The sequence below is a fragment of the Herpailurus yagouaroundi genome, unplaced genomic scaffold (assembly GCF_014898765.1).
Source record: "Herpailurus yagouaroundi ecotype Mexico unplaced genomic scaffold, PumYag 203, whole genome shotgun sequence".
Lineage (NCBI taxonomy): Eukaryota > Metazoa > Chordata > Mammalia > Carnivora > Felidae > Herpailurus > Herpailurus yagouaroundi.
The window spans coordinates 1,897,223-1,920,212 of NW_024412434.1; the positions used below are offsets into that span (position 1 = coordinate 1,897,223).

A 22,990-nucleotide genomic window follows, 5' to 3' on the forward strand; every position below is an offset into this window, starting at 1 on the left:
AGCTACCAACCAAAAGCTCTTGACAGAGTCACTAGATATGATGTCTCCATTTTCTTACCTCGTCCTCACTTCTTAACCCACTCCACTCTGGCTCTCTCATCTTGCTGCCAAAACTTGCCTCGCCATGGCTGCCACTGACTAACATGTGGCTAAGTGCACAAGCTTTGCAAAACCCTCTTGACTGAAGCAGCATTTGTGTGCGCTCACCATTCCATTCTTCTCTGCACGCTTTCTTCCTGCCAATCTAGCTACCCCTTTGCAGGCTCCCTCAGACTCAGCCTCTTTACCACGCCATTAAGTATTAGAGGCACTCAAGGTCCATCCTGAAGGCCACTTCCTGACTCAGCCTCTGTACCCTCTCCTTTGGTAGGCTCACTTGTGACCTCTTTGGTAGGCTCTTTGGTAGGCTCAGAATCATGCTTTAGTCTTAGACCTCTCCACTAGGCTCAAGACCAATCTGTCCAATTTCCTACTACACACGTCCATTTGGAGTTCAAAGGCAGTTCATACTCGAATATATCCTCGTGCTCTGAACCTGACCTCTCTTGCGCTTGAAGTTGACAATGCAGTTGCACAAACCAGAATGTAGTTCCTTCACCCTGCATATCCAACACAACCTATCAATGTTACCACGTGATTCTCTCTCAAACACATTGACTTCTCTTCATTTCTACCATCTCTCACCTATACAACTCATCTTCACATATTCAATCTAGATCTTTCTAATCTATTCTCCAGAGCAGCCAGCCAATTCTATGTCTCTCTGCCTTGTATGCATCTCCCTCCAGCCTTCCATCTTTCTCTCCCCCCACTCCCTTGCTTGAACCCCTTGCTTCTCATTGCTCTTAGTAAAACTTCCAAAAGTGTTAATATGTCCTACAAGGCCTTACTTAAACTAGCTCCTGCCTGTCTCTCAGGGCTCACCCTACCTCACTCCTCCTCCCTCTCACTCTCTTGTTCTAGCCAGACTGGCTTCCCGCAGTTCTTGGATGACAGTTCACATGCTTTCCCCTCTACTCAACACACCCCACACCACCACTCCCCTAACCCATCCTTCAGATCTCAGCTCAGTGATCACATCTTCAGCAAAATCTTCTCTGAGCCAGGGGTTGTCAGGTTCTCTTTGCTCTAGGCTTTCATGGGATGCACCCAGCACTCATCTCATCAAGGTGGTTTTTTCTAATGCCCTTTTAACCCACCTGACTACAAACAACAGAAGAGCAGTGGCAACATCTCTTTTTGTTCAACATTTTAACCCAATGCTTGGTTTACAGTAAGTGCATGATAATAGACATTAAATGAATAGAAGAATAACTTATAACCAGAATGTACTTATACATGTATAGAAAGAATGAGTCAATCAAAAGTAGTCCAATTTATGCACCCACAAACTGTAAAAGTGACTTTCCCCCACCTTTATCACTAGGTAATAACAGGTATTTTACCAAAAGGAAGTGAAGTTTAGATGTCTTGGCTAAGTGGTTCCTGCCAAGAACTGTTGCCAGGCCCAGAGGGGACCGTGATCCAAGAAACAGCTTGTGGTGCTAGATTCCTCTAACAGTTGGCAAATGTCAGCACTTGGTTTGCTTTTCCTTAAATCCCAACAAGGGATATAATTTGAGACTGGATTTCAGCCTGTCTTACCAAGACTTGTAACAAGTTCCACCTGGCATTATACCTTATTTTTGGTATAGTCAGTTAAAAGCTAGTTCCAACTTCCTTGTGACGTATATCATTTATTTATGTATATGGCTCTGTGGTCACAACAAATTACACACACACACACATACACATACATATATACATATATATAAATTTATATATTTATATAGAGAGCATGTGTGTGTATATATACCAATAAATATTATATTATTTATACAAACGCATACTAACACCTATAGAGCACTTATTATGTGCCAGCATAACACAAAAGGTTTTATGTGCATTATTTCAGTTATTTCTTACCACAAGGCTTTTAGAAAGATTCTATTATATCCATTTTAAAATAAGGAAGTTGAGGGACCAAAGGGATATGTAACTTGTGCAACATCACAGGCTGGTAAGTGGCAAAGCTGGCACTCAAAGCCAGTCTGTCGGGCTCTATACCCATGTTCTCTATCACATCTCTGTCATCTCTTCTCCCCAAGAGATCCTTTGGATAACTTTCCTATGCTTCTGCCAACTAGAGGCAATAATCGGGAGCTCATGGGGAGCTTAAAAAGAATTTGTTATTTGGGCCTTTTGGGGGTGGGGCAGAGAGAGAGAGAGAGAGAGAGAGAGAGAGAGAGAGAGAGAATATTCCAAGCAGGCTCTGCACTGTCAGCATAAAGCCTGATGTGGGGCTTGAACACACAAACTGTGAGATCATGACCTGAGTTAGAAACAAGAGCCAGATGCTCAACTGACTGAGCCACCCAGGCTCTGAGGCTTTTTTTTTTTTTTTTTTTAAAGGGAAAATTAAAATTACCATCTGTAGCTTAATGTTTCCATGCCAAAGGCAGGCCCTGGCCATATGATGAGCTACCACAATGGGTTTATTCTGAGATTCATCTCCACCATGGAGTGAATTTGGGGGCCAGACATAACCATACTCAATCATATGCATCAAAGAAAAGGGGGGCGGGTGAGCTGCAATGAGTAATACAATTTATTTTGTAAGTTTTTTGAAATTAGCTTTTTTGATTGCACCCTTACTGGCATAGATGGAAAACTACAATACGTGCTTATGAAGTAAGATTTTTAAGCACTGAGAAAATAACCATGTCCCTCCCTGGAAAATGCTCATGACATACAAACCCCAGATACACAGCAACACCAGCACTCGCCACTCACACCATTACTCCTTGTCCACTTTTATCCCTTGTCTACTTTTTAAAAACAGGCTTTATTCAAAATTGTCAGAGAAAGACAAATTAAATGTGGAATTTAAAAAACGAAGCAAATTAACATGGGGGGGGGCGGGGAAAGAGGCGAACCAAGAAACAGACTCCTAACCATAGAGAACAAACTGATGGTTAGAGGGAGGTGAGTAGGGGGATGGGGTAAACAGGCAATGAGTATTAACATAGGGCACTCTGGATGAGTACTAAGTGTTGTATATAAGTGATGAATCACTAAATTCCACGCCCGGAACTAATATTACACTGTATGTTAACCAACTGAAAGTTAAATAACTTGAAAAAAATAAAAATAAGCTTTACTGAGGTAGTAATTTACATATTAAATGCACCTACTTGAGTTTCAACAAGTTTATATACCATACATCATAATCAAGATATAACCTCAAAACATGCCCTTGTACCCCTTCTCAATCAATGTACCTGCCCTCACTCCTGCGTCCAGGCAAGCCCTGATCTGCTTCTGTCACTGTAAACTGGAATTGTCAGTATAAATTGGATTTGCCCATTTCATATAAATGGCTGTATACAGTATCTACTCTTGTCCACTCTTTACTTATGAATCTTTACCCACGGTTTTGTGCACAGTTTTGCAAATGTTGACATTTAATGTATTCCAGCTGTTCTACTTCATGAAGGAATGCTTTATTTCAGTGAATCACAAGGGGTGCCGAGGCTGGTTCAAAACCACATTTACGTATGTGTGTGCGTGCGTGTGTCCACACACACACACAGTGTGAAAACACAAAGCCCTGGCACAGCACTCTACCTAGTGCATACTGCTGGCAGCCCAGATAAGCCCAGATGGGCTAAAGTGAACAAAGAAAGCCTGGGAACCACTGGTTTACTGGCTGCTACAAAACTGAGAACCTAAGTCATAAGAGGCCTTCAGGTCTCTCATTTAAGCCTCATTTTGGTCTCAGTTTACATTTTCAACCTCAGTTTTCTGGGGTTTTTTTTCCTTCCATTCTTAATTTATGAACTCTAACAAGTGTGATATATCAAAGAGAAGAAGGTATACTCATTTCTTCATATGGACATTTGGGCAGGAAGGCAAGAATGGAACTTAAAACACTGTGTGTTCTTCCTCACACAGGGAGAGCTGTTCTCCACAACAAATACTCATTAATCCATCCCGTCTGCAGCAATTCTCAACCCTGGCTGCACAACAGGGAAGGTGCACAACAGGGAAGGCTGCACAACTTCTCTGGGAAGTTTAAAAAATGCTAATGCCTGAGTCTACCCCAAAACTTCAAAATCAGTAGGTCTGGGATGGGGCCCAGGCCTGGCAGACTGTAAGTCATTCAGGGGATTCCACTGGGCAGCCACAGTTAAGATGCACTGCCCTGGGGTTAGCCTGTAGGCAGGGCTCCTTATCTAGCTAGCCACACTAGTATGAAAGACACAACAGAGGCGACGATCTCTGATATCTGCCACAGCTCTTCATTCCAATATTTTAATGCCTCAGAACAGTCAGGGACCAATTATGTCATATGACAAAATTCATTCCTTGTATTCCTTGTAGCATTCCCCTACCGCACCAGCTTAGGCAGTGGGTTTTTCAGTTATGCTTAATAAACCTTAATAAACCTGTGATAAGGTCTGTTGCATTTAATTACTAATTTAGGGGTGCCTGGGTGGATCAATTGGTTAAGCATCTGACTTTGGCTCAGGTCATAATCCCTCAGTTCTCAAGTTCGAGCCCCGCATTGGACTGTGTGCTGACAGCTCAGTCTGGAAGCTGCTTCAGATTCTGTGTCTCCCTCTTTCCGTGCTTGGGTCTCTCTCAAAAATAAATAAAAATATTTAAAAATATTTTTTAATTCAAGTACTAATTTAAAGCTCCCAAATATTTTTTAAAAATCTTAGTTCTACTCTGCATAAGACACAAATATACTTTCTTTTTATATTTTACCTCACTGTGATAAGTTTTATTCCTTTTGGATTTTATTTTTTATTTTTTATTTTTTAAAATTTACATCCAAATTAGTTAGCATATAGTGCAACAATGATTTCAGGAGTAGATTCCTTAGTGCCCCTTACCCATTTAGCTCATCCCCACCTCCCACAACCCCTCCACAGTAACCCTCAGTTTGTTCTCCATATTTGACTCTCTTCTGTTTTGTCCCCTCCCTGTTTTTACATTATTTTTGCTTCCCTTCCCTCATGTTCATCTGTTCTGTATCTTAGAGTCCTCATATGAGTGAAGTCATATCATATTTGTCTTTCTCTGACTAATTTCACTTAGCATAATACCCTCCAGTTCCATCCACGTAGTTTCATTCTTTTTGATTGCTGATGGATACTCCATTGTGTGTGTGTGTGTGTGTGTGTGTGTGTGTGTGTGTGTGTGTGTATACACATATATATACACTACATCTTCTTTATCCATTCATCCATTGATGGACATTTGGGCTCTTTCCATACTTTGGCTATTGTTGATAGTGCTGCTATAAACATTGGGGTGCATGTGTCCCTTTGAAACAGCACACCTGTATCCCGTGGATAAATGCCTAGTAGTGCAATTGCTGGGTCATAGGGTAGTTCTATTTTTAGTTTTTGGAGGAACCTCCATACTGTTTTCCAGAGTGGCTGCACCAGCTTGAATTCCCACCAACAATGCAAAATAGATCTTTCCCCACATCCTCACCAACATCTGTTGTTACCTGAGTTGTTAATGTTAGTCATTCTGACAGGTGTCAGGTGGTATCTCATTTTGGTTTTGATTTGTATTCCCCTGATGATGAGTGGTGTTGAGCATTTTTTCATGTGTCTGTTAGCCATCTGGATGTCTTCTTTGGAGAAGTCTCTATTCATGTCTTTTGCCCATTTCTTCACTGGATTATTTGTTTCTTGGGTGTTGAGTTTGAGAAGTTTTTTATAGATTTTGGATACTAACCCTTTATCTGATATGTCATTTGCAAATATCTTCTCCCATTCTGTCGGTTGGTTTTTAGTTGTGCTGATTGTTTCCTTCACTGTGCAGAAGCTTTTTATTTTGATGAGGTCCCAGTAATACATTTTTGTCTCTATTTCTCTTGCCTCCTGAGACGTGTCGAGTAAGAAGTTGCTGCGGCCAAGATCAGACAGGTTTTTGCCTGCTTTTTCCTCTAGGATTTTGATGGTTTCCTGTCTTACATTTAGGTCTTTCATCCATTTTGAGTTTATTTTTGTGTATGGTGTAAGCAAGTGGTCCAGGTTCATTTTTCTGCATGTCACAGTCCAGTTTTCCCAACACCACTTGCTGAAGAGACTGTCTTTATTCCACTGGATATTCTTTCCTGCTTTGTCAAAGATTAGTTGGCCATACGTTTGTGGGTCCATTTCTGGGTTCTCTATTCTGTTCCATTGATCTGAGTGTCTGTTCTTGTGCTAGTACCATACTGTCTAGATGATTACAGCTTTGTAGTATAGCTTGAAGTCTGGGATTGTGATGTCTCCTGCTTTGGTTTTCTTTTTCAAGATCGCCTTGGCTATTTGGGTTTTTTTCTGGTTCCAAATAAATTTTAGGAGTATTTATTCTAGCTCTGTGAAGAATGGTGGTGTTACTTTGATAGGGATTGCATTGAATATGTAGATTGCTTTGGGTAGTATCGACATTTTAACAATATTTGTTCTTCCTATCCAGGAGCATGGAATCTTTTTCCATTTTTATGTGTCTTCTTCAATGTCTATAGTTTTCAGTGTACAGACTTTTCACCTCCTTGGTTAGATTTATTCCTATGTATTTTATGGTTTTTGGTGCAACTGTAAATGGGATCGATCCCCTGATTTCTCTTTCTGTAGCTTCATTGTTGGTGTATAGGAATGCAACCGATTTCTGTGCATTGATTTTATATCCTGCAACTTTGCTGAATTCATGAATCAGTTCTAGCAGTTTTTTGGTGGAATCTTTAGGGTTTTCCAAATAGAGTATCATGTCATCTGCCAAGAGTGAGAGTTTGACCTCCTCCTGGCCAATTTGGATGCCTTTTATTTCTTTGTGTTGTCTGATTGCAGAGACTAAGCCTTCCAATACTATATTGAATAACAGTGGTGAGAGTGGACATCCCGGTCTTGTTCCTGACCTTAGGGGGAAAGCTGTCAGTTCTTCCCCATTGAGGATGATATTAGACACAAATATACTTTCGAAAAGCATCAAAGTTTCTACAATTGTGGTTCTATCTGTCTAGGCCAAAACAGGAAGCCCCAGAGGCACAGTAGTAGCTCTTTATAAGTCAATCTAATACAAATGAATACACCACAAAGTGTATTGTGGTACATAGGCAGGTGAAAATTTGGCTCCTTCCTCAGGAAACAATTGCCAAGGTCTTTTCTGCTGGAGTGCTTGCTTATGCAGAAATGAAAATTCAGAATATTGCTCCAGCATGGAGGAGCTTCCAGAAAGATTTTTGGCCTCAAGTGGACATTTTACATTTGAGACAGAGAGTATCAAGAAGAATCCATCAAGAAGATGGATTTTGGCTTTAAAGTCAGTGAAACCACTGGTCAGCCTCAGAAAATTTCCAGATAACCTACACTTTAATATACCACACTATTAAACAAATTCTAAGAGAATTTTTACAAATATATTGCACACAATTCTGTCTTCCTAAACAGTGTTTTAAATAGTATTTTGCCTGTTCTTGATGCCTATCCAATGTTACCATAAACCTCAGTGACCATGTATTAACAGTGAGGTACCCTGGGATAGTTGCATCAACACTAAATGGAGTTTGAATTGTGGTGGGGTTTTTTGAGACCTTGGTTTATATTTCTTTTTATTTTTTTAACGTTTGTTTTTGAGACAGAGAGAAAGAGAGAGTCGGGGAAAGGCAGAGAGAGAGGGAGACACAGAAATTGAAATAGGCTCCAGGCTCTGGACTGTCAGCACAGAGCCCGATGCGGGGCTCGAACCCGTGAACCATGAGATCATGACCTGAGCATAAGTTGGACTTTTAACCGACTGAGCCACCCAGGTGCCCCCCTTGGTTGGTATTTCGATGGTTTTTCTGTCTCCTTCACTTCAATAACTGTTGCCAGCTGGGAAACCAGGCAACACAGCATGTTTGTAGAGGTTTCAGAGCAAATGTTTAAGTGCTACTCATCGTGTGTATATATTGGGGGAAGGTTGGGATGGGGCCTGAGTATATGAGAATGGGTGTGGATATGCATGTTGTATGTGTTGGTGCAGTGCTGGGCAAAGAGGAGCCAGGGTTTCCACTGAATGAAGGCTCTGATGTGAGAAGGCCGATCAGGCTTCTTGGTGGTGTTGGCTGACCACAGGGCTGAGTCTCCCAAGGAGATAGCAAGAGACTGCAGTCCCTTCCTGAAACCTCTCAGCAGCATGAAAACCTCCTCTTCCAAAGGAGAATCAGGTTCAAGGCTGGTCACGGGCACTGGCTGAGTCACTGACAAGGAATTATCTGTTGGTTTTGTTTTTAAGTTTTTCTGAATGCAAAAGCAATACATGTAAGTATTTATTTAAACATTTAATACAGGGGGCACCAGTGTGGCTCATTCAGTTGAGCATCCAACTTTGGCTCAGATCATGATCTCACGGTTCTTGACTGTGGGCCTGTGTCAGCTTGCTGTCGTCAGCGCAGAGTCCACTTCAAGTCCTCTGTCCCTCCCCAGCTCACATGCACGCTCTCTCTCAAAAGTATATAAAAATTTAAAAAATTAACACAATACATAAATGTTAGTTTATGAAGTGGAAAGTCCTCTTCAATAATGTTACACTCCCTGGGGTGCCTGGGTGGCTCAGTCGGTTAAGCGTCCGAATTTGGCTCAGGTCATGATCTTGTGGTTTGGGAGTTCGAGCCCCACATCAGGCTCTGTGCTGACAGCCTGGAGCCTCCTTCAGATTCTGTGTCTCACCCTCTCCCTGCTCCTCCCCTGTTCATGCTCTGTCTCTTGATAATAAATAAATGTTAAAAAAAAAATTTTTTTTAAATAGTTAGACTCCCTCCACCCAGGTATACTACTGCTCTAAACACATAGACTACTGCTCTTAAAACGTTTTTCTTACTCATTCCTTTCTTCCTCTGTAGTCTGTCACTCCCCCCACACTCTGTTTACAAACCAACATTGGATCATTCTTACCTTACTGCTCTTCAATGAGCTCCTCTTACTTATTTGAGGTACCTTTTCATAGCAGTACTTAACAAAGCTCATTTTAAGCCTTGTATAATATCCCAGTCTAGGAATGTACCATAACTTATACAACCAAGCTCCAATAAAGAGTTATTGTAAACTATGCTGTGATGAACTCTCTAGACCTCTGCAAACTTGTACAACTATTTCTAGGATAAATTCCTTGACATGGAAACTCCTAGGTCAACGGGCATGAATAAATTTAAACAGATATTGTCCAGCTGCCTTCCAATCAGGTTATACCAATTTACAGAACAATTTTTAATACAATACCAATGCAATAATCTTTAGGCCTGTCCAAAGTTCCTAGCCAACACGGGGGAGAAAATAATAAAGAACAAATAAAATAAATGGGTTGTATCACTAGTTGCTTTGGGAACTGCAATTCCAAAACCAATCCTATTTGGAGGGAGACCCTCCCACATCAGTCTGGCAATCTCTGCAGCAGGGAATGGTGCCTGCCTCCCTGTATACCCAGGAACATGACTACCCATGCACAGCGTGGGAAGAGGGGTTTCCACAGCTACTCTCGGGACACAGCATACAGGACCTCTTCAGAACCAGAAAAAATACCCAGAGACTAAGATCCCAGCCAGTTTATTAGGGCAAGAAGAGGGTATTAGTGGCAGAAACCATGGTTCTGTTTGTTTTTATAACCAATGCTACATCTGACATTTTTACTTTCACATCCCGAGCTGGTACAGCTGAAGGACAATGTGAATTAGGCATTTCTCTAGAACTGTACTAAAAGCAAATCAGTTCTCAACAAAAGGGCTATCTAAAATCACACAGTGCATGAGTTTTAAAGCATGAATTTTGTAACCCTTATGTGCCTACTCAGGAACATTTTGGGACACAACACATTGGTTCTCAGCTGCATTCCCATGTTGTAAGACAAGGCACTGATCCTGCCACTTGAAAGCTGGATGACCCTGGGCCAGCACTCAATAATAACAGACATGCCTCCATCAGATGATTCTGTGAGCATCAAATGAGATATTGAATGAGAAAATACTCCAGGAACCACAAATTACAGCACAGGAAGAATTACAACCCACTTTGGGCAGATGAAGAAACAAGGCCAAGTCAAAGCAACTTTTCCAAGTGCCCAGATGCATAGGTAGCCCAGGCAGTCTGACTGCAGAGTCAGGCTCTTACCCTCTCTGGGTCTGACACCATATGACTGGCATAGGAATTACCCTCCCTGGCCTCAGTTTCCTCACTGCTACACTCAGATGTCATTCAGGAAGGCTCATTCCCAACCCTGATGTTCTAAAATGTGATTTCTACTAGGCAACTGAAAAACTGACCTTTGGATAAGTGTATCATTACTGGAACTTAGAAAAAGCTAATTTGAGAATTTTCAGAGGACTATGTTTATGAAACAGTTCTGCTACTTTTAATCATTTACCTCATCTGGCTATGGCCAGTAACTCCAGGAATTAAGGCAGGCCAAAGTTCTTGGACAAAAGATTTCCTTACACAGGTCTCCAAAGGACTTAATTATTGAAACCAAACTCAGACATCTGCTACCATTCAACAAACTCAGGGGGAAAAAATTCTTTAATAAAGTGTTAGTTTGCAGTATATAACCTGCTGCTTAGAACACACATCATCAATGCACATGCTCTTCCCCCCAAAAAGGCTCTTTCAGTAGAAAACTATTAAATAAAATAAATGAAAGGAACCTACCTATAAAGAGTCAACCCGAATTAAAGGCAGACATCACAGAGATGAAATGCTACCCAAGGAGGGCCAGTCATCTTATTTTAGGAAACTGAGGGAGGTGGAAAGCTCAGTATACAAAACATACTCAGAATTGTAATTCATAAATCAAATGATTTTTTAGCCCTGGTAATTAAGGCAGTAACTGGATGATTTCGGACCACCTAACACAATTTGAAGTCAGTTTCAAAGACTGCAATTTACTGAAAGCAAATACTATTTTATCATGCTTTTAGAAAACTTTTGTAAGTGCCTTTACTCTAGCTAGACAATTAAATGAGTCAATAGTTTTTAACGATAAAGTAAACAGGAAAAAAATGTGCAAAAGATAAGTATCTTCATACTTAACTAGATGCTAAAAGTATTTTGTTTTGAATGGCAAAACTTCCTCCTATCCCTTCAGCTCTTAAGTGATAATAAATAAATAAGTAAGTCCTTGCTTTCTCCCAAACTGAATGAATATTATGAGAAACCTCTTTTTGGTCCCATCCATTATAAACCAGATTTGACTGATTAAATGCTAACTAAAAATAGATACTTCTAAAGTTAGTAAGTTCCCAACATTTTTAATAAGCATAATAACTGCCATTTTCTGAACATCTACAAAGCACCTCCGTACTTACTCATATTTAAACTTCCCAAACCCCAATGAGTTAGATCAGACCATAATATGAGGAAACTGAGGTATGAGAGGTTAAAGAAGCCTGCTGAAAGTCACACGATTAGGTAAATGTTGAAACCAGGACCCCAGACCTAATTCTAAGCCAGAAGCTTTTTCCAAAATATCAACTGCCTACATAAAACTGTGGCTGAAAACCGTATGAATGGGCTAACCCATTCATGGGCCATGGTGGCCAGATGAAAACAAAAAAAGATTCCAGAGAGCAGAGATACCAAGAACTAGCAAGTGCTATACAGCACTGTTTACAACCCAGGCTCTGGAGTCAGGTTGTCTAAGTTCAAATTCTGGTTCCCCAACTTAGCAACTTGATGACCTGGCACAGTTTCTTACCCTCTCTGTGCCTGTTTCCCCACCTGTGAAACAGGCGTAACAGGAGTACCTACCCTCATAAGACTTTTGAGGACTGAGTTAAAATTCACCCAAGACTGAGAACAATTTCTGACCTATACTAACCGCTGTACTCATATTAATAGCAAAAACAGAAGGAAGTACAGAACGACTTGATTCAAACCTAACAGGCCAAGAAAGAAATGAGAAGAGAAGTTATAAAAATACAAACAGGGTGAGAAATGGCATCCTGAATGAAAATGAGTGACTAAGCTCAGAAAACAGGGAGGGAACTTCCCATAACTAGAGGACAAAGTTTACTCCAGACTCCAGGTTAATGGAATCTGGGTAGGCAAACTCACTAGCAACTGAATAAGACTAGCAGGGTGGTTTTGAAAACAAGCCAATGGGGCCTGAAACTGAGTGCCTGACAAAAACAACCTGAGTCTTCTAAATACCAAAGAGAATTGAAAGAAAATTACTTGGCCTTAGACTGGAGATGAGAACATGAAAGACTAGAAAGCTCTGGGTTGTTCATGGTAAAGGGGTCTAGAAAAACGCAGAAATGTGGCAGCTGGATAGAACAGGAGGACACTGAACTGCTAAATCTGCAACAAGCTGAGCAGGAGAATTGGGATGTATTGCAATTAAAGAGGGAGTAGCATAAAACACCCATGTGCTGTTACTGATGAATCCTGCTGTTGATTTATCCTACAGTATGAAGACAGTAGCTTCCAGAGAAGAGAAAGTAACAAAAAGTCCACAAAGCAGGAATGCCCTGTTAAAGAAGAAATGTCCTGGGATGCCTGGATGGCTCAGTGGGTTAAGTGTTCAACTTTGGCTCAGGTCATGATCTCACGGTTTGTGTGTTCGAGCCCCACATGAGGTTCTCAGCTGTCGGCGCAGAGCTTGCTTTGGATCCCCTGTCTCCCTCTCTCTCTGCCTCTCTCTCTCTCTCTCTCTCTCTCTCTCTCTCTCTCTCTCTCTCTCAAATATAAACAAACATTTTTTTAAAAAGAAGAAAAAAAAGAAATGTCCTTTCCTTTTACACTTGGCCTTAGAAAAGTAACCGAAGAAAACACAAAGTTGGGCTTCTCCAAAGGTGGCTTTTTGGACACTTGTGTGCCTACATCCTGTGGCCGAGTTCTCTGGACTTCATCCTGCACCTAAGACCCAGCACCAAAGCAGAGCAGGCACCAGCATGAAGGCATGCAGCCTGAGCTCAGATGACAGACCTATCAATTCAGCTGGCTGTGTTGTTAAGAAATAAATGAAAATATGCAAATTTACATTTGGCTATGACAGGCTCAAATTTGGCCTAAAATGCTACAGGGTATGATTCTGAATTAGTAAACAATGACACATTTTTCACTTCAGGCAGTCAAAAGACATAGTTCACATAAGATTTGGAAAAGACAATTCAGACTCATTTCCACCTAGATTCCAAATTAACAGTTAAGAGTTATCCTCCATTCACATTCAGCTTAGGTTTGACAAGCAAAACTGCCAAAAGAAAGCATCTATTTTTGCAACCTGGAAGCTAATTTTTTTTAAATTTACTTATCATTCAGTTCTTATTTTTTAGGTAAGAGCGTTTCCATTTTCAAATGAGATTTTGAGGGAAGACAGTGATTTTCTTCATGATTCAATTATCAGTGACTGGATAAGGTGATCCTGGATCCCACATTCACTCTCTAGAATCCCCATCACAGGTGTGGGTTTTACATCATTCAAATCACACTCTGGCCATTTTCATCTTTTTTTGCACCTCTAGTCAAAGATATTCAGAAAGAATAGGTGTAAAGTCACCAAAAAGCTACCTGTGCCGAGTCTGAGGCATAAAAATATGATCACAGCAGCTTCACATCTTCTCAAGAAAGAAGACATCAGTGAGAAAGACCCAGAATATCCAGGAGGACATAGTGTCTTGAACCAGCCCCAACCAGGCCATTAGGACCAGATTCCACAACCTAGTCTCTGTTGCATACAAGGCCTAACAATTCCAGAACTTTACTAAACACTTCTCTTGCACAGAGAGGGACATGAATCATTCAGGAACTGTTATATACCCTCCTTACAAACAAAAAATAAAGCATGATGCAGGTTTCTCTAGGAAGCAAGGTTGTTTAAATGAAAATTTCTGGAATTTATATACATGATGATATTTCCACTATTTTATCTGTAAAAGAGAGACAGCACAGGAAAAATATCAGGAAAGCACAGGCATAGGACCCCAATAAAGAACAACAGACGGTGGTTCAGTAGGCTGAGCGTCCGACTTCGGCTCAGGTCATGATCTCACAGTTTGTGAGTTTAAGCCCTGCATCAGGCTCTGTGCTGACAGCTCAGAGCCTGAAGCTGCTTCAGATTGTGTGTGTGTCTCTCTCTGCCCCTCCCTTGCTCTCTCTCTCTCTCTCTCTCTCAAAAATAAATAAATATTCAACCAAAATTATTAAAAAAAAAAAAAAAGAAGAACAAAAGAAAATTAAGAACAGGAGTCACCAAGACTCTTCATGTAGAGAAAAACAAAATTGGATAAGGAAGAAATCATTTCCTGGACCAAATCTGAACTGTGCTTAATAAATATGACAGTCATGTTTCTTTTTCTTTTAATTTTAATTTATAGCATTTTATGAAAAAAAGCATTCACAATCAATTCAGGGGCCCCTGCATGGTTCAGTCAGTTGAGCGTCTGACTTCAACTCAGGCCATGATCTCACAGTTCCTGAGTTCGAACCCTGTGTCAGGCTCTATGCTGACAGCTCAGAGCCTGGAGCCTGCTTCAGATTCTGGGTCTCCCTCTCTCTCTGCCTCTCTCTGTCTCAAAAATAAACATTAAAAATTTCCTTTAAAAAAGATCAATTCAAAGAACTAAATGAAACTAAATTTAATGGCATGTCTACAGAGATCTAGTCTGGGATAGTCTCCAAATTATATCTCCAGTCATTTTCTCAATCTATAATTTAGCACCTCTCCACACTGCAACGAAAGGGAAAGGTCCAATGTAATCCAGCCATCACCCTTACCAGGTGCTTACCAAACACACCTGTATTAGTTATTCCAATAGGTTCCAAGTCCGTCTTCCTCCTGCAAGTTTCTTTCTACCTCAGATCCATCCTGGACCACTCTGTCAGTGTTCCAATGTCCTGAAAACACTTTCTTCATGCCACTTATTTACTTAAAATTTTTAAGGCTTATAGGATAAAATCTAAATTCTTTAGCATCATATCACATTAGAGATGCTTCACAATAAACTCAACCTACTTTTTAATTTTTCTTCAAAAACTCCTAAATAATAACTCATAGTATGTCAACATAGCATCCTAAGTTCTTTACATGCATTAACTCACAACTACTGTATGATATAGATACTATTATTATCCCCATTCCATAGAGTAAACTGAACACAAGCAAATAAACTGCCTATGTCTGATCTCCTATGAGTAAGCAATGGGGCCAGGATTCATATAAGTTGGTCAGACTCCAGAGCCAGACTATACCCAGAACCACTATGCTATGTTTGTCTCTACCTTCCATGGTCCCCCTCTCATGCACACACTCTCCCTACTCTGAGTTCCAATAGCATATTCTCAGTTATAACTTATCTCATTTGTTATAATTTTATGTAGAACTACGTACACACCACACCTGAGTGCACAATGTCTTGCAGACAAAAGAGTTACCTTATATGAAATTCTGTCTGGGTTGCCTGGGTGGCTCAGTCCATTAAGCATACGACTTCAGCTCAGGTCATGATCTCCTGGTTCACAGGTTTGAGATCACATTGGGTTCTGTGCTGACAGCTGAGAGCCTGGAGCCTGCTTTGGATTCTGTCTCCCTCGCTCTCTGCCCCTCCCCCACTAGTTCTCTCTCTCTCTCTCTCTCTCTCTCTCTCTCTCTCTCTCTCTCAAAAATAATTTAAAACATTAAGACAAATTACAAAAAAAAAAAAAATTCTGTCCATACTACATGGCTCTCAGAGCTTGATATATAGAAACTGGTTGACTAATTCCTCTGCAGGCTCAAACAAGGGCATGTTTTCTCTGCCTTGTTCTCTGCAATTTCTCCCTCCCAGGCAGAGTGAGCTTTTGCGGCACAGTAGCTTTCCTTGGAAAAGATGCAGTGATATAGCAAGGAGGGTTTCCAAGCCCTTCTATTCCTCCATCCCAACTGTAGGCAGATACAAGTATGTACTGGTTGTGAGACAAGCTCATTAAAAAAACTTTTTAATGTTTATTTATTTTTGAGAGAGAGACAGAGACAGAGAGAGACAGAGTACGAGTGGGGAAGGGGCAGAGCGAGAGGGAGACACAAAATCCGAAGCAGACTCCAGGCTCTGAGCTGTCAGCAGGGAGCCCAATGCAGGGCTCAAACTCAGGAACTACTACAAGATCATGACCTGAGCCGAAGTTGGAGGCCCAACCGACAGGGCCCCCTAGGCAGCCTGGTTGTGAGACAAGCTCATTAAACACTCTACCCAGGCCACAGAAGAAAGTTTCCTATTTGTCCCTGCTGCCAACCATTAATGTTTGCAAGCCCTGATATAAAAGAGAGCACTTAGCTCTGTTACATAAATTCTCAGCCCTTCACTAAAACTGAGGCTAAATGATTCAGTTTCTACCTTGCAGCAAAAAATCCATTTTACACTTAACAACCTCAGCCTCAAGCTTTACTGATGATTTTTCTCCTAAAGGAGACACCCTCCAAAAGGCCATGGGTTTAAAGTTATTTTAGACTGACTGCAAATGGTATCAGCTGAATGTCACACAGCATCTTGCTGAAGGCTTCCTTGGAAACAGCTGATGAGAAAAGAGAACAGATTGCTGGAGAGGTCAACTATTCCTAGTGGCTTGCTGTTCACTCTCCTAGCTCTGTCAATCCACAGACATGTTGAGAGATCCTTAATGCATGCAGCATAAAATCTCTTACAATTCTCTGGAGCATAGCAAAATCAGTTCTGATAGCTGCTTTGTTCATTATTACTGAAGCATGCAAGTTAAAATAAATTAACACAATTAAAAGATACAGATTTAATTCCCTCAAATACCTAAGAGAAGCCACCGAAGGCAAACACATGAGAATTAAAATTGTGCACAACCCAAACCATTACAAAGCATCCAATGTTTACAAATGCATCCTGAGGAATTGGATTTTAACCTTTCCCTTCATTAAGACAAAGAAACATACTCAAACCTTTTAATTGAAACTGACCATCATCAACTTTTCTTTCCCGTATAGATAAAACCAAAAACAGACATGAGGATTACTTATTAGCTCTTGATATACACACATGCAAAGGACCGATGATCTTGCTAGCACAGGATTAAAAAATACAGTGACAATGATGATAAGTACAGACAGTATTCTAAACTTCACTCGCTTAATAATCATTTTATGTTTGCAACTGTCCTATGAGTGACCCCGTTTTACCAATAAAGAAATTGAGGCAGAGTAGCTTAATAATTTGATCACAGTCACACAGTAAGTAGTGGATCAAGAATTCTGACTCTGATGCCAGAGCCCATGCTCTAAGCCACTATGTTCCACTGCCTATGGGGTCAGCCTTTTCTACTACTCCCTAAAAGGCACTGCAGAAAGAAAACACCTCTATTACAATCCATAAAGATGACTGTTTCTGGCATACCTCCTTGACAGAAAAGCTATTACGAGAGGTCAGTGCAGTGCAGGAAGCATAGCAAAGACTGGTTAGTGTTTCATGTGCTTCCCTCATTTCCCAGTCACCCTTGCAATGAGCTGGGGCCAAGTGATGGGTTCAGGCTAATAAACTGTAAAGGAGAAGTGATGTTTCTCACTTCCAAAGTAAGGCAGTTAAATACACCTCTTGCATCTCTCTCTTCTTGCTGAAGTGACCCTGGAGAAGATGGAAAAGGGTCACCTCACCAGCATATGATTTTGTGTAAGCAAGAAATAAACCTCCATTGTATTAAAACCTGAGACTTGAGTGTTGATGAGTTGTGAAAGCTAGCATTAATGATATGACTAATATAAGAGGCTTAAGAACATGTTCCCAGGCTTGAATTTCCTTCCTGTTGTGCTTAAGCTGGACTCTTCCTTCCCCAGTTTCCCTCTAGGCTAGAGTGTGATCCCCCATCACCTGTTTGAACAAGATTATTTTGCTTCCAGAGGCCAACTTAGTCATGGCTGGAGTGATCTCTAGGGCAACAAGGTCATGTAAGCAAGTGGTTCGGGTCCGTCCTTCCAGCTGGGCCCTATTCCAACCATCTATTAAACACTCCTTATGTTTAGACAACGATAACAATCAAATCGCTGACATGTACTTTTGCATAAGAAAAAAAAAAAAGCCCAAGAAGCAATTGAGAACTTTGCTCTCCCTCTGTGGTATCTTCACTACCATTTTCTCAGGTAAATTTAATACAGTGTCACTTGGAAATTCAGGAGATAATTTGGCAGCTACTTGGCATCACGCTTTTCTAAATTTATGACTTACTTATAATTACAATTTCTTCTCAATCAAAAGCATTCCCCATTCTCTTGGACAATGAATGACCTGAAAAGATCCATGGGACCTCCATGAGCCCAGCTCACCTGCACTCCTCATAAAGGCTATATAAGCCAGTAAGATCTTGGTGTTGTTACCCCAGTAAAGCTATCCAAGACTTTCTACAACATTCCAGATAGTCATCAAATTTCAGATTAAACACAAACATTTAGGGAGAACTCACCACTTTTTAAAGCACCTTGCATCACTATAAAATATTTCTTAATACTGATGCCAAATTTACATCCCCCTATTTTTCAACCTTGGACCTACTCTTACCCAGAGATATTTTGTAAGACGCATAGAACATCCTCATATTTGTAAACAACTGTCATGTGATGTCTTAGACTCAAGGCTAAGCATGCCACATTCCTCCAACCATTCTAGGTAATCTCTGTCCATCAACATTCCTTTAAATATCTTGGTCTTGGGGCGCCTGGGTGGCTCAGTCGGTTAAGCGTCCGACTTCGGCTCAGGTCATGATCTCACGGTCCGTGAGTTCAAGCCCCGCGTCGGGCTCTGTGCTGACAGCTCAGAGTCTGGAGCCCGTTTCCGATTCTGTGTCTCCCTCTCTCTCTGCCCCTCCCCTGTTCATGACCTGTCTCTCTCTGTCTCAAAAATAAATAAACGTTAAAAAAAAATTAAAAAAAAATACATAAATATCTTGGTCTTATCCCTCAAAATATACCCTCAATTTTGTCAAAATCCTAAACTATGGTGCTAGAATTATAACAAATGGCCTGATAGATATGGCCTGACCTTGGAAGAAAATCCCTTAGGAGAAAACAAAACATATCTTGGCTTTTTCTTTTCTTTCCCAGTTTAGCATAGCAGCACAAACAGGCTGCAAGATGGGAAAGATACAGCCTACCATAACCTTGTTTCAAACAATATTGTAGTCAACCCAAATCCCTAAGCCTTGATCCTAGGAGATGATGTCAAGCCTCCTATATTTATATAGCTAACCTGCAGACATTTCACATGTATCACTGCTAAACATTACCTTGTTTTATCGGTCCAACATCCCAATGTACCAAGATCATTTAAACCCACACTCTGCCATTCAACACTATTAACTAGCCTCCCTCTCCAATTTTCTGGTGCTCCTTTTTTGACAAACACATTTTTTGTCATTTTAGTCTCTGATGAAATTATTTAACAGGTGAGGGTCAAGGTCGGTGTACTCTAACAACACATGGAAGAATCTGTTCAAGGTAAAATGGTGATGACAAAGTTGCATATGCTGTTTAATCAGACAGAAGCCCCTCACCCTCCACCAACCACCATTAATACTCCCAACCGACAATGTCTTTCTATATTCTCCAAAAGTTGTAAGACTTGCCCCATATCCAGCAACAGTAAATATATGAGCGGTGTTCTCCAGACCAGCAGCAACAGTGTCACCTGAAACTTTTAGAAATGCAAAGTTTTTGGGCCCATCCCAGACCTACAGTGTCTAAAACACACCTATCAGTGATTTGGATGCTTTGAAGCAGAGCTCTAGAGCATTTCCTTGACTGTCCTGTCCAGCAACTCTCTCAAAAATGAGTATGATATCTTTCTGCTGACTTCCCCTGTTTGAACTTAGGTCTGCTCTCAGTTAGCTCTTATTTCTGAAAGCCATTAACTGTTTAATTAGCCTTTCTAGCAAAAGTAAAAAAAAAAAAAGCAAAGTCCACCAGTCCACAGTGCATAGAGGTTGTCTTTGCTCCCTTTTAGGAAAATCAGAACATTATTTACCTTATCTTGTAACATTTCTTTCCCACTGTTGATTTCTCGAAAATTATCCACAATGCTTCTGTGATTACATGTGGTAGGTCCCTTAGCCTCAGAGAACTTTTTAAAATCTCTCTTAATAACTGTCCCCCAATCTGGGGCTTCAAACTGTGAGACTGGTATACAACTAGAGCAAGGATGGAAGCCAGAAAGAACCAAGTTCTTTGTTTTATATCCACCTGTATCACTCATGAGCATGTCTCTTTTCTGGTCCTGCTCAAGACATAAGATTCTGTTTCACTGTTTTACTTGGTCTTCAACAGTTGGGAAAGCCTCAGTTTAGCCTGTGCTTTGACATTGTTCCAAAAATTCAGTGCTTCCCACATATCTATAGTTTCCTCTGAGGGGGACAGAACTAGGTTGATTTCTTTTTTATTACTTTGCTCTCCTGTACATTTAAGTAGTAAATAAGAATCATAGATAACTTGTTCACACAGGGGCAGAATATTTCTACCTACATATTTAACTTTTATTTTAATGTGAGTTCTCTGAAGCATTCCCTACACTATGCCTTTCTTCCCTAGGAATCATCTGTACATCAGTTTAATTTTTTTTTTTTTAACGTTTATTTATTTTTTTGGGACAGAGAGAGACAGAGCATGAACGGGGGAGGGGCAGAGAGAGAGGGAGACACAGAATCAGAAACAGGGTCCAGGCTCTGAGCCATCAGCCCAGAGCCCGACGCGGGGCTCGAACTCACGGACCGCGAGATCGTGACCTGGCTGAAGTCAGACGCTTAACCAACTGCGCCACCCAGGCGCCCCTGTACATCAGTTTAAATTAAGACTTTCTTTTTTAACTTTAGAGTTATATTTTTCTGCTCCTTCATCTTCTTGCCACTCTGGCCCAGCCTCCAGTGAGCAGGACATCAGCCTTTTTTCTGTTCACAGCTGTTCTTTCCCAGCTGCCTGCAGTTACTTCACAGTGACTCAAACTTCTTGGAGTGTGTGGCCCAGCCGCCCTGCGTGCAGCTGCCCCACCTCAAACACTCAGACAGCAGCTGCGACAGCAGCATGCCGTCACCCACAGCCAGGCACCCATGCCTGCTTACCACGGTGGGCTCTCTCAGGCAGAGGACCTGAAAAAAAGGCAGTGAAGGCACTGAAGCTATCATTGTTACAAGCTGGGCACACCACAACAGGCTCATTGGTATTCAAGTGAACTCACAGCAGCAGATGCCAGACTTATCCCCATGAAGGCAGCTGGCTACACAGCATCACAGCCCCCGACTTGGATTTGGGGCAGAATCTTGTTAACTCCTGGTTGCAATACATAGCCTAACAGTCTTTGGGGGCAAAACAAGGCGTTCTTAATGTAGTCTGTTTGCCTAGTAATAAGGTATCACATAGAGTAAATGTGACTTCTCCATCTCTGCACCTGGATCAAAGCAAAAGACTAATTCTTTACTTTTGCTTTTCTCCATAACTAGAAAACACGAACAGTAATTAAGCAGGACGATGGAAGGAAACAGAGTTGAGCCCCTAATAGTGAAACAGTATGGTTTGTTGGTTTGTTTTAATCAACTTCTACTGTCAGTTTCTCTAAGCCTTTGTTCATTGCACCTCCAACATCCCGAAGTAAAGCTGGAGATTTTTGGTTCCTTTCCTCTTCTGAGAATAAATTTCCCTCAGTTCATTATTACACTAATTTTGAGCAAAAAAAAAAGTACTTCAGAACGAGAAAGGAAGATGCCTTTGCTTGAAAGTAGCCACTCCCTATCCACCTTCCAAAAAAATACTTTGGGAAATTTAGAATTGATTCTGTTCAGGATAGCTATTCAAAGAGAAGACTAGAGATAATCATTTCATTTGGAAATAACAGAGCTAAAAGGAAACTGTGTTTTGGGGTCCTCTCACAGATTCTAGGGTTTCAATATTACCACACAAGCAATGAAGATTTAACTAGACAGATAAGCATCATGATCACAAAAGAACACATCTGCAGCTTTGTCTCAAGTGAATATTCTTTCACGTAGAACTTTGCACATGTCTCTGCCCCTCAGCTCCCCTGTTTTACTCTTATTAGACCTGAGAAGGAATCATCACAAAGGCAGCAAGAGTCCAAGGCTTCTACGCAGTGGACATTCAGTATGAAACTCCACCAAAAAAGGAACTTCTGGTGCCAGATATAAGCAAACGCAACCGACACTTGGCTGGGGTCTGTCATGCTGCACCTTTGTTGTGGACAATTCTGCATGTCCTTCAGAGCACAGTTTATTTCAGTGTTCCATAAAGCACACATTCAAAAGTCTCTTTTCTTCTCTACCATCTTCTTCTCTCAAAAGAAATAAAGTGCACGTTAAAATAACAGATCAATGCCACTGTATGCCTATTATTAAAAAGACAAACACCATAGTCTGGAAATTCATGCTAAGGTTTCCACAGCAACTGTTCAACTTACAACAATAACCATTCCATTCCAAAATGATTTAAAGGACTCCAGAAAAGAAAGGGGAGGGGGTGATCAAGTTATAGTACTGGGAGGAAGGAAAAGATATTCCCTTGTTTTCATGTACTTGAGTTCTCCCCATTGAAAATACTGTTTAAGTACATACTGTACCATTAATATTCCCAATCCCAATTATCTAACAAACAGATAACTCTGGAAATATCTACTGATAGTTGTTTTGGTTGGAGGATAAGAGAGATGTTCAGGAAAAAGTCCTAATTTTTAAAAAATGTTTATTTATTTTGAGAGATAGAGCATGAGTGAGGAAGGAGCAGAGAGTGATGGAGAAAGAGAATCCCAAGCAGGCTTCATGCTGTCAGCACAGAGCTCAATGTGGGGCTTCATCTCACAAACCCTTGAGATCATGATCTGAGTCAAAATGAAGAACAGACACTTAGCCGACTAAGCCACCCAGGCACCCCAACTCCTAATTTTTTAGGACAGAAATATGCTTTCTCAATAAAGCATAGTCTTCCCCTA

General features: G+C 40.9%; 1 protein-coding gene across 5 annotated transcripts in view; it reads right to left on the reverse strand.

The window, feature by feature from the left end:
* The window catches only part of CCNY (cyclin Y), a 331,023-nt gene that overhangs the window by 145,388 nt on the left and 162,645 nt on the right, over positions 1–22,990 (reverse strand). The gene's annotated exons all lie outside the window — the stretch shown is intronic.